Below are 7,649 nucleotides of genomic sequence, written 5' to 3' on the forward strand. Positions count from 1 at the left end.
TTTTTTTTAACTGCCATGTGAATGTAGCCTAACATGTCTGTAGGCAAAAGTCTATCATATACTTAATGTTCCAAATTTATGTGAATCAGGCTCCTGTGAACCTGGTCACGTCATGATCCTCTTCTGAAAATCCAACTTCCACCAACATGTCCTTTACCAGGTTTCTGGCCTGAGCTATGGACAGGATATCACTTCCATTGTGGACAGGGCCAGAGCTATTCCTTTCCCTGATGCATGCGCAGATGAGGTGGACTCAGGAGTTTACGCATGTGCCAGGGAGAGAAACAGTTCTGTCCCCATCCAAAGAGGAATTGACATCACATTCATAGGCCTGGCTGGAAACCTGTAAAGAAGGTGATGTTGGTGTAAGCTGAGGACTGTCAAGTAACCTGGTTCCCAGGAGGCAGATCTACGCAACATTGGAAGGTACGTATTTTACAAACTTTCTCTTACAGGTGCCTTATGTGTAATTAAGGCAAGCTTGCGGAACCTGCCATCCCTGGAAAACCCCTTTAATGTGAAATAGCATAAATGTGTGAATAAAATATAACACCAGGCATTAGGGAATGCCACAAGAATAACAAGGCATCTAGCAGACAACTTTAGAGGTCTCTGCAAACAGCAAAGACTTATAATAAACTTGATAACTGTTCACTGGACACTCTAGATCCCAGGATTTGAATCTTCACAGCTTTGAAGAAACAGAAATTCACTAATAAATTGAGGTGAAAAAGTACTGGCTGGGCTAAATAATTTTAAAACTGCTCAACATAAGACTGACAATGGGTAAGAAAACATGATTCTATAAAAAAAAAAAATGTTGGCGTATTTTTGGCTACTTATAAAGAAGGTGCTTGGTGTTCCGTTCATTTGAAATGACAAGAGTATAATTCAGATTTCCAAGCAGCAATTACAACAGCCTGGAGAATAGTTGAGGCACGACTGAATCCTTCAGCATACAAGTATCCTACTAGGGCCAGGGAAATTATTCATACATATGAGATTGGGCACAGGAGAAGGTATTTACTGGGACAGGAGGCTCCATCTTCATGAACAATGATGCATGGTTCCTTGAGTATCCTGGCATTAAAGTATTACCCTGACTATACCTAGAATTCCTTCACAGTCACCTCTACTCTAACATTTACTACCTCCGACCCAATCCGTGTAGAGCATTGTATTTCCATGTTTGGAGCATGATTTTTGATGGGTCTTTACCTGAGAGAACCCAGGTAAGATCCCATTCAGGTCAAGTCAATAACATCATGGTATGGACTGATGGTTAAGCAGAGGGGAAAAGGTACAGTAGATGTAGTTAAATATTCAATTAATGTGTAAACTGGTATTTTAAATTATAATAATATTTTTATATTTTTTACTCTGAATCTCTATATTGCAAACATAAAAAAAAGCATGAATATCACAATTTGATTGATTTGATCATTCCACTGGCCAGATAGATTTCATTAAAATGTTTACTTATAGGGAACTATCAGCATAGTCAAGCTACTTCCATGTAACCTATGAAATGAGGACATTGACCTAATTTAAGGTGACCATGCAGCTTCAATACCTGTTGGCCAAATGCTCATTTTTTCAACAGCCATTCCTCAAGTCTTCTATATACGCATGAGGATTTGCATAGATTGACCCAGCGTGTATGTGTTCTTAATGGGGAGAAGGAAATGATCCTCTATCTGGCAGCAACATAAAGGGCTAATTCCATATGGGAAGTTTATGGCATATCATTCGGATGTGCCATAAATGTCTGATAGGTGTTGGTCCCAACTCAAAAAAGTGAATGTAGCCAATTGTGCTTGCTCGGCTATTTTCGGAAGTCCTATAGCAGTGAATGGAGAAGACACTATGCATGTGTGATGTTGTTTTCCGTTCGCAGCAGCTCCCTGTTCTTTAGATGGGAGCAGTCTCCAGAAGTGGGACCTGCATCTATCAGACATTTATGGCATATCCTAATGTTGTTCCATAAATGTTGAGATGGGATAACTCAGTTAACTGCCTTGAAAACAAACAATTAGATGTGTTGAAATTCAATTGCCATGCTTGGCTGATGTGAGTCTAATGTGTATAGCCACCTATAAGAGACCATTATGGTTGATATCAGAAGGACCCTGCTTGGGATGTCAAAGTTGCAGCAAATTAAATTGGTTATCACACATTAATGAAAAGTTAGACCTTCCATTGTGACCTGTATGTAGAGAAGTTCATGTGGTTTAAATTACTAGAAGATATTTTTAAGAAATAATCCACCACTGTGCGTAAAAATCACTAATTCTCAAAGGAGATGTAAAAATTGTCGCTGTGCAGTAATTTGAACAGATGTGTTAAAACTCTGGATTATGATGAACTTGACAACTTACAGAGACTTAAAAAAACTGTTTTTGGCACATCGTTCCTCTTTCAAAGGGCCCCATTGTGACCTTCTCTAAAATTTCCAGCCTTCTAGTTCATTATGGACCATGTAAATAACAATTTGAGATTTCAATTGAAAGTCAAAATGTAAAAAAAAATATTTTGATTTTGCAGGGAAAGAAAAGCAGAGCACTGGGTAGACTGTGTTCTCTAATATTTGGAATCTGATCAAATATTGAAAGTGAGACATTGACCTAGAGTGACCTGAGATGAAGCCATCTGTTCTCAGCCTGAATGATTTTTACAACGCCATTGTGTCATTGAACAAGTTTTATTGTTTCAAAGGAACTTGAGAAAAAGTCAGATGAGATACATTCTGAAATTCAGTCCAGCAACAATTCAAACAGAATTTTAATGAACCTAAAAATGGTTCTAATCCAGGTGTGGTCAAACCCTTGTGCCTGTGCCCGCCCTTTACTCTCCTCCTCTCTCATTTTCCACTGCGTCCGCTACGAATTTGACGGCGCAGCCGCAGTGGAAAAGGAGAGCGCAAACGGGCGGGCAGAGGCACACGGAGGGCGGGGTTATGAGCCGTTGGGGAGGTCCGGTCTTGGGCTCGGAAGATTGAGACGCCGCCCTGGGCACTTGAGAGGGCGCATTTACAGAATCTTCAAAGTTCATTTTTGGCTGAAAGAAGACTCCGGTATATGCAACAAAGGTACAGTTTTTAACTTCTGGGTGGCACATATAACGCTATTGGATCTGTCTAATATGCTCAAATGTGGTGACAGACTCCCTTTAAGCACTTTATAGCCGTTTTCTTGCAGTTTGGCACATCTGGACACCCTAGAGGCACTAGACAATAAAAACTTCAATTCTTGATCCGAAAAGACCATCCTCAGATACCATTCTCATAAGGAAATAAAATGATATTTGGATGGGCCTAAAGTCTGGATTAGTGTATTGTACAGTATGGAGACTTTTTTTGGTTAAATTTTCTGCAGAAAACTGAAAAGAAAAGAAAACTGCTCATCAGAGACTCCAGACCTAACTGGCTGCTTATGGAGTTGGTGCTGCTCCTGCCCCCTACCAGTCATAGCAGTGGAGCATGAGTGCAGAGGGCTTCCCCGGTTAGACCTTCCTGATGACGGGCAATGGCACTCGTAGGCTGCAACCAACCGACTGTACAGCATGTCTGTATAGTAGTCCATTTTTGCATCCCTCTCTGAAGGTAAAAAAAAATGCCCCCATTTTTGACAGGTAGCAAGGGTCTAACAATGTGGATAGCCAGTAGTCATTGAATTCTGAAAATTCAGCTGTCACGAAACAGAAAGCATGCATCTGGCCATTTGCACAAGGGACTCAGAGGGCCCCCCTGCCTCCATCTCCACTGCATACTGCCATGGTCTATCGGGGTCCTCAGCATCGTCTTTGTTGTCACAGTCCAGCTCCTCCTTCTCTTCTCCTGTCACTTAGGCAGATAAACCACCTAGTTGTGTATAACATTCCAGGGTGTTTATGTCCTCCTCCTTGATCTCATCCTACTCCTCTGTCAGTTCATCCTCCTCAGGGCTCAGGTGGCCATGTGATGTAGGCGCCACATCTTCTGTCCTCTCACCAATCATATTTATCAGCATCCCCTCTAGGATGTGAAGGAGTGGAATTACAAAATTCATACCGTGGTGGGCTGTGCATATATTGCCCTTGATCATACTTGCAACTCCATACATCAGCGCTGGCGTGAACTCTACCAGACACCAAGAGGCCCAAGTACAGGTTCACCTACTGCTCAACACACAAGTGCAGGGCTAGTACAGCTTTGGGAAATTAATGTTGGCTTGGGACTCTCCACCTTGGCTCGGCACAAGCCATAAGTTCTCTGAAATGTGCAGAGTCAACTACATTAAAAGGGACTGTAGTATCAGCAACTTGGCCAAGTGAACGTTCAGCTTCTGCGCTGTTGGATGAGTGCATGCACACTGTTGTCTTTTTGCAGTCGCCTCGGTGATCGATTGCTGTCGAAACAAGTGACGAGGAGGAGGAGCATCAGGAGCAACAGACAACAATGAAGTCCATGGGAAGGAATGACAGCTTCCTTTTGCTGACGTTGAAGAGCCCTGACTGCTTGAGAGGGGGTGCGGGCTGGTGCAAGATGCAGCAGTTGCTTCAGGCTGTAACACTAAATGAGTGCCAGTTTTCCCATGCCACTTTATGGCCATGCTTCATGTGTTGATGCAGGGCTGTTGTGCTAACATTAGCACCCTGGCCATGGCTCACATTCTGCATACCGCCATGCTAACGTCCCCCATGCTAACGTACTAGGCAATTCCCACTCTGCCATGTATGGCATATTCTCTCCACCACTATGTGATGCCTTCCTGCCGCTGATTTTATATACCCCTGCACTGGTAGTGTGTTCCTCACAGGTAGTATCCCTAGTAGCAGATGAGGTACCCCTGTCTCATTTGGCTCCAGATTTCCCACTGCTTCCACCCTGCTGCCTCACAGGCATGCTTCTACCCTGCTGTCTCATGGGCACGCTGCCACCATTGTCCTCTGATGATGACGAGGCCCCCTCTTTTCCTGGCTCCCAAGTGCGATAGACTACATCATCATCTTCATGTTTGCTCGTCACCTGTGCCACCTTGCCTCTGGGCTGGCCTGTAACAGCTGACTATCCTCACAAAACTTATTGTCACTTAAAAGCAGAACAAAGCAGCCGCTATAATTACTTGGCTAGCAGAAGGAACAGCAAAAGCAAGAGGCAGGTTCAGAACTGGTGAGGGCATAAAGGCAATACCTGGGTAAGTGCGATGTCAGCGGAACCCACCAACTCACATTACACCTCACACATTTGTTTAGAAATGTTACTCAAGGTTTTTTTGTATGCCGTGAACCACATGGACATTCCCACCTACTCTTTTAAAGTGGAGTGGTGTAAAACTGCAAAAAGTCACAACATGTTTTGTACAAGCAACCCAAAAAAGCTGAAAAGCCCTCTTTTGAGACTTTTTTAAGCCAAAATTCCAGAATGCAGGCCATTATAAGTTACCCCCATATCTATGCTATGAATATGAAGAGCTCTATATGAGGCAACAAACCTTTGACTTCTATAAAGATATATTAGGAAATTAATGAGCACAGACGTTTGGACCAAAAACCCATATAAAGGTTTTCATAGTAGAGAAGAGCGAATTTAAAGAGGACCTTTCACCTAAAAAAAAAATGTAAACTAAGACCATAGCTTTACTTACATGCCCCCATGAAGTGTTGATCGTTTTTTCTTTTTTCAAACTGTGCCCCCGTTTGTCCGCTATGCCCCCCCGGAATAATTCCCGCCGTCTATGCTAATGAGCCAGCCTCAAATGGGCTGGCTTTAAAAGTTCTCCTCGGCGTGCCTTCTCTCTTCTCCCTGGCACGGAGCGCATCCAATCAGCGCGCTCCGCTCTTAACCGGATAGACGAAATCGCTCCAGTTCTCTGAAGTCTCGCGAGAACTGGAGCGTCTTCTCCCTGGCTAAGAGCGGAGCGCGCTGATTGGATGCGCTCCGTGCCAGGGAGAAGAGAGAAGGCACGCCGAGGAGAACTTTTAAAGCCAGCCCATTTGAGGCTGGCTCATTAGCATAGACGGCGGGAATTATTCCGGGGGGGCATAGCGGACAAACGGGGGCACAGTTTGAAAAAAGAAAAAACGATCAACACTTCATGGGGGCATGTAAGTAAAGCTATGGTCTTAGTTTACATTTTTTTTTTAGGTGAAAGGTCCTCTTTAATCGAAATTCTTTTTTGGTCAAAAAATTTGGTTTTAAAAGTTATCATAAGAAACAGTGGCTTGTGGGGGTAGATGTGAACTGTAGAAGCTTTGCAACAGTTTGTTTTTACATAAACTGCTGCTGGTCGTGGTTTTGAATGATTTGTCCAAAGTGAAACACAAAAACTTTGGATTCATTAAAAAGAAGAATTATGGTGAAATTCATCATGATTTTGGTTCTTTTAAAATTGCTTAGCTCATCTCCAGCTCATAGCCTTTAAATGCTATGTACGTACACTTTTGAGGGCAACTTTTAGTGTTGCATTGTACACATTATGGGGTAAAAAAATATTTTTAAATTCTTCTTTATAAAAAATATGGAGTCCTTTTCTCGGTATATAGCTGAGGTGCTCTATTACCAGTATCTGAATTTTCTCTCTGCTCTGTCAGGCAGGGAGTTGACAGACTCTTTATCTGCTCTCTGACCCTATATCCTACTGATAAGAATGTGGCTTAAATTAGTGTTTATAACCTCTAAAGATAAGGGTTATTAGATGACCAAAAGTAAACGTGAAAGTAGGATTGACACAGCTAGAAAAACAGTTAACATTTTGTGACAGAACAGCTCAATATATTTTAATACAGACCAATTGAATATTTTTTTTGCCCAAAATGAGTTAAAATGCAATCATAAAAAATTGCCCCCGAAGGTATACATAGCCTTTAAGCGCCCATTATCTTAGATAGGACAGCTATAGCTCTAAGATAGGAAAACCAATTTTGGGGTTTTTCCTCATCTCAAATACTTATATCATATTCTTCTACCTCTTCTACAGTTGTATATTCTGTATATTCCGTTTTTGAGAACAGAAAAACAGAAGAAATTGAAAAGAAATTAAAAATACATAAAAAACACAAAACGTTCTTTTGCTATGTCTAAAATGATTTGTGGCTGCTATAGCTCTGGCTTTGGGACAAGTGGTGAGACAAGGCTGACAGTTTTGTTAAACAGTCCTTATTTTTAGGTGTGGCCCAGAGCACTGGCTTCCAGTATAATGATAGTGATCTTCCTGCTGTATCTGGCTGGTGGGTTGGTTGATTCATCAGCAGAGAAGAAGGAAAATAGGGTGGTTTGGCAGACGGCAACCGTTTAACAGCAGAATGTGCTTGTTGTCTGTGTTTGGTTTAAGCCACAAATATGAATTCATTTCCTATTTGTCTTATTCCTGTTTCTATATATTTTCAGATTTAGCTATCCCACTTTGCCCATTTTTTTATGAAAAAGAAGGGAAGACAAATATATTTTAGAGATCACTTATTCTTTTCACATATTTGTTGCTGCATATATATTCTTCTCTATAATAAAATTAGTTGGAATCCTGTGATTTCTAACTTCCAGGCTGCATGTGGACTGTCATGTAGTGGTTCTTATCTCAGTATCGCAATGTTTTAGAGTGTTTTTACACATCGATTTTTTGCTGGTGATTTTAAGCACTTTTGCATTTTTTGGTGCTTTTTTGGGGTAAAAA

This window comes from Bufo gargarizans, chromosome 5, assembly GCF_014858855.1.
Source record: "Bufo gargarizans isolate SCDJY-AF-19 chromosome 5, ASM1485885v1, whole genome shotgun sequence".
Classification (NCBI taxonomy): Eukaryota; Metazoa; Chordata; class Amphibia; order Anura; family Bufonidae; genus Bufo; species Bufo gargarizans.